This window comes from Arachis stenosperma, chromosome 6 (genome assembly GCF_014773155.1).
Source record: "Arachis stenosperma cultivar V10309 chromosome 6, arast.V10309.gnm1.PFL2, whole genome shotgun sequence".
Taxonomy (NCBI): Eukaryota; Viridiplantae; Streptophyta; class Magnoliopsida; order Fabales; family Fabaceae; genus Arachis; species Arachis stenosperma.
In genome coordinates, this window is record NC_080382.1 from 32746746 (window position 1) to 32752301 (window position 5556).

Consider the following 5556-nt stretch of genomic DNA (forward strand, 5'->3'; position numbering starts at 1 on the left):
ATGCGTGTTTGATGAAGAAGACAGTAGGAAAGCAGAGATTCGGAAGATGGAGCATCTCCAAACCTCAACCCATTCTCCATTACTGCAGTACAAGTAACCATTACATGTTCTTTGCTTCTTACAATCAATCCTGATAATTTCTGATATCCTGACTAAGATTTACAAGATAACCATAGCTTGCTTCAAGCCGACAATCTCCGTGGGATCGACCCTTGCTCACGCAAGGTATTACTTGGACGACCCAGTGCACTTGCTGGTTAGTTGTGCGGGATTGCAAAAGTGTTATTGCAATTTCGTGCACCAAGTTTTTGGCGCCGTTGCCGGGGATTGTTCGAGTTTGGACAACTGACGGTTTATTTTGTTGCTTAGATTAGGATTGTTTTATTTTTGTTGGTTTAGAGTCTTTTAGTTGAGTCTAGTTTCATATTCTAAGTTTGGTGTCAATTGCATGCTTTGTTTTTCTTTTAAATTTTCGATTTTTGCATGTTCTTAGTCCCTTTTTGATTCATAAAATTCTAAGTTTGGTGTCTCTTTGTGTTTTTCTCTTAAAATTTTCGAAAAATTTAGTGTTTGATTTTCTAAAAATTTAAGTTTGTGTCTTTTGTGTTTTTCTCTTTCCTCTTTTTAAAAATCAAATCTCTTTCATAAAAATTTTCAATATATCTTCTTAATTGCTGTTTTCAAAATCTTTTTTACTAATTGATTCAGTTCTCAATTTGCTTTGATCTTTTATTTTTAAATTTTCGAATTTTTTTTATTTTCCTCTTATTTTATTATATTTTGATTTTTTCGGTTATTTCAAAAAAAAAATAAAAATAAAAATAAACAAAATTTATCTCTTTGCAATCGTTCTCATTTCCCTTTTGTCCATTATGGACTTAAGTGGAATTAATCAGTCCAAGAGGACTCTGGGGTCTTATGCTAACCCCATTACAGCTGCATATGGGAGTAGCATCTGTATACCTCCCATCAAAGCAAGCAGCTTTGAGCTAAATCCTCAACTCATTATCATAGTGCAGCAAAATTGCCAGTATTCCGGTCTTCCACAGGAAGAACTACTGAGTTTCTGGCACAGTTCTTACAAATTGCTGACACAGTACATGATAAAGAGGTAGATCAGGATGTCTATAGACTATTACTGTTTCCATTTGCTGTAAAAGATCAAGCTAAAAGGTGGTTAAATAACCAACCTACAGCAAGCATAAAGACATGGAAACAGTTATCAGACAAATTCCTGAATCATTTCTACCCTCCAAAGAGGATGACACAGCTAAGGCTGGACATCCAAGGCTTTAAACAAGAGGATAATGAATCCCTTTATAATGCCTGGGAGAGGTATAGAGGTATGCTTAGAAAATGCCCCTCTGAAATGTTTTCAGAGTGGGTACAGTTAGACATCTTCTACTATGGGCTCACAGAAAAAGCTCAGATGTCTTTAGACCACTCAGCTGGTGGATCTATACACATGAGGAAGACAATTGAAGAAGCTCAAGAGCTTATAGACACTGTTGCTAGAAACCAATACTTATATTCTAGCAAGGAATTCGTTCCACAAGAAGAGGTCATGGCAGTAGTCATGATCCTGATCCTCAAGAACAGATGAATGAGCTTAATCAACAATTGCTCCTGATGACAGAACAGTTAGCAGAATTTAAAGAAATGCTCCATGATACTAAGGTTGCTAACAAGAGCATAGAACTGCAGTGAATCAAGCAAAACAGCAAATATCTAAACAAATAACAGAAGAATGTCAAGCAGTTCAACTGAGGAGTGGGAAAACACTGAATGCCACTGCTCAAAAGAGCAAGAAGTCAATTAAGGAACAGTTGACAGAGGATGACCAAGCCACTGTTCAAAATCCCTCTGAGGACAGTAAGAGCCCAGAGAGGAATATTATTGGCGTTCAAACGCCAGAAAGGGAAGGAAAGTTGGCGTTAAACGCCCATTCCTTGCCCAATACTGGCGTTCAAACGCCAGAACAGGGAGGAAAGCTGGCGTTAAACGCCCATTCCCTGCCCAGTTCTGGCGTTCAAACGCCAGAAAAGGGGGAGAAGTTGGCGTTTAACGCCCAAACTTCATCCACTCCTGGCGTTCAAACGCCCAAGGAGAATCAGACACCTGAGAGTGCTGACAGTAATCCCTCTAACAAGGCTTCTTCAACCACTTCTGTAAGGAATAAACCTGCAGCATCTAAGGTTGAAGAATATCAAGCCAAGATGCCTTATCCTCAGAAACTCCGCAAAGCGGAACAGGATAAACAATTTGCCCGCTTTGCATACTATTTAAGGACTCTTGAAATAAAGATTCCTTTTGCAGAGGCACTTGAGCAAATACCTTCTTATGCTAAGTTCATGAAAAAGATCTTAAGTCATAAGAAGGATTGGAGAGAAACTGAAAAAGTGTTTCTCACTGAAGAATGCAGTGCAGTCATTCTAAAAAGCTTACCAGAAAAGCTTCAAGATCCTGGAAGCTTTCTGATACCATGCACATTGGAAGGCACTTACACCAAGGTAGCCTTATGTGATCTTGGAGCAAGTATTAATTTAATACCTGCATCCACTATCAGAAAGCTTGGGTTGATTGGAGAGGTCAAACCAACCAGGATATGCCTCCAACTTGCTGATGGCTCCATTAAACACCCATCAGGCATAATAGAGGACATGATTGTCAAGGTTGGGCCATTTGCCTTTCCAACTGACTTTGTGGTGCTGGAAATGGAGGAGCACAAAAGTGCAACTCTCATTCTAGGAAGACTTTCCTAGCAACTGGACGAACTCTCATTGTGTACAAAAAGGGGAAGTAACCTTGAGAGTCAATGAGGATTAGTTCAAGTTGAATGCTAAAAGCAATGCAGCATCCAGACACACAGAGGACTGCATGGACGCTGACATTATTGACTCTCTGGTAGAAGAGATCAATATGGCTGAAAGCCTAGAATCAGAGCTTGAGGACATCTTCAAAGATGCTCCAACTGATCAGAAGAGCCAGAGGAGGCAAAGGAATTTTCGAAAATTCCTCAGGAGGAGGATAAGCCTCCTAAGCCTGAACTCAAACCATTACCACCATCCCTGAAATATGCATTTCTGGAGAGGGTGACACTTTTCCAGTGATTATAAGCTCTGCCTTAAATTAACAGGAAGAGGAAGCACTGATTAAAGTGCTAAGGACACACAAGACAGCTCTTGGGTGGTCCATAAGTGATCTCAAGGGCATTAGCCCAGCCAGATGCATGCACAAGATCCTATTGGAGGATAATGCCAAACCAGTGGTTCAACCACAGAGGAGGCTAAATCCTGCCATGAAGGAGGTGGTGCAGAAAGAGGTCACTAAATTACTGGAGGCTGGAATTATTTATCCTATTTCTGATAGCCCCTGGGTGAGCCCTGTCCAAGTTGTTCCCAAAAAGGGAGGCATGACAGTGGTTCATAATGAAAAAAATGAACTGGTTCCTACAAGAACAGTCACAGGGTGGCGCATGTGTATTGACTACAGAAGACTCAATACAGCCACCAGAAAGGATCATTTTCCTTTACCATTCATAGACCAAATGCTAGAAAGACTAGCTGGCCATGACTATTACTGCTTTTTGGATGGCTACTCAGGCTACAACCAAATTGCAGTAGATCCTCAAGACCAAGAGAAAACAGCATTCACATGCCCTTCTGGCGTGTTTGCCTATAGGAGAATGCCTTTTGGTCTGTGCAATGCACCTGCAACCTTTCAGAGGTGCATGCTCTCTATCTTCTCAGATATGGTAGAGAAATTTCTGGAAGTCTTCATGGATGACTTTTCAGTATATGGAGACTCATTTAGCTCCTGTCTTAACCACCTATCACTTGTCCTGAAAAGATGCCAAGAGACTAACCTGGTTTTAAACTGGGAGAAATGTCACTTTATGTGACTGAAGGAATTGTCCTTGGGCACAAAATTTCAAGCAGGGGGATAGAGGTGGATAAGGCAAAGGTGGAGGTAATTGAAAAATTACCACCACCTGCCAATGTTAAGGCAATCAGAAGCTTTCTGGGGCATGCAGGATTCTACAGAAGGTTTATTAAGGACTTTTCGAAAATTGCTAAACCTCTGAGTAACCTGTTAGCTGCTGACACACCATTTGTGTTTGACACACAGTGTTTGCAGGCATTTGAGACCCTGAAAGCTAAACTGGTCACAGCACCAGTCATCTCTGCACCAGATTGGGCATTACCATTTGAATTAATGTGTGATGCCAGTGATCATGCCATTGGTGCAGTGTTGGGACAGAGGCATAACAAACTTCTGCATGTCATTTATTATGCTAGCCGTGTTCTAAATGATGCACAGAAGAATTACACAACCACAGAAAAGAGTTACTTGCAGTGGTCTATGCCATTGACAAGTTTAGATCCTACTTAGTGGGATCAAAGGTGATTGTGTACACTGACCATGCTGCTCTTAAATACTTACTCACAAAGCAGGATTCAAAACCCAGGCTTATCAGATGGGTGTTGCTTCTGCAAGAGTTTGATATAGAAATAAGAGACAGAAAAGGGACAGAGAACCAAGTAGCTGATCATCTGTCCAGAATAGAACCAGTAGCTGGGGCGTCCCTCCCTTCTACTGAAATCTCTGAGACTTTCCCAGATGAGCAACTCTTTGCCATTCAGGAAGCTCCATGGTTTGCAGATATTGCAAACTATAAAGCTGTGAGGTTCATACCCAAAGAGTACAGTTATGTGTAGAGAAAGAAACTAATTTCAGATGCCAAGTACTACCTTTGGGATGAACCATATCTCTTTAAGAGATGTGCTGACGGAGTGATCTGCAGGTGTGTACCCAGAGAAGAAGCACGAAGGATCCTATGGCACTGCCATGGATCACAGTTTGGAGGACATTTTGGAAGTGAGAGAACAGCCACTAAAGTTCTCCAGTGCGGCTTCTACTGGCCTACTCTCTATAAAGATTCCCGAGAGTTTGTGCGTAACTGTAACAGTTGCCAAAGAGCTGGTAACCTGCCTCACGGATATGCCATGCCTCAACAAGGAATATTAGAGATAGAATTGTTTGATGTATGGGGAATTGATTTCATGGGGCCATTCCCACCATCATACTCAAACACTTACATTCTGGTGGCAGTGGATTATGTATCTAAATGGGTAGAAGCAATTGCTACACCCACTAATGATACCAAGACTGTGCTGAAATTCCTCCAGAAAAACATTTTCAGCAGGTTTGGCGTCCCCAGAGTGCTAATCAGTGATGGGGGCACTCATTTCTGCAATAAACAGCTATACTCTGCTATGGTTAGATATGGAATCAGCCATAAAGTGGCAACTCCGTATCATCCACAGACAAATGGGCAAGCTGAAGTCTCTAACAGAGAGCTAAAAAGAATCCTGGAACGGACTGTAATGTCCCGAAGAAAGGATTGGGCAAAGAGCTTGGATGATGCTCTGTGGGCATACAGAACAGCATTCAAGACTCCTATAGGGACCTCCCATACCAACTGGTGTATGGGAAGGCCTGTCATTTGCCAGTGGAACTGGAACATAAAGCCTACTGGGCAACCAGATTCCTGAA

The 5556-nt window shown here is 41.5% G+C and overlaps 1 pseudogene; it reads left to right on the forward strand.

Annotated features, from left to right (window-relative positions):
- The window catches only part of LOC130933415 (uncharacterized), a 35985-nt pseudogene extending 31519 nt beyond the window's left edge, over positions 1 to 4466 (forward strand).
- Positions 4467 to 5556: the final 1090 nt, after the last annotated feature.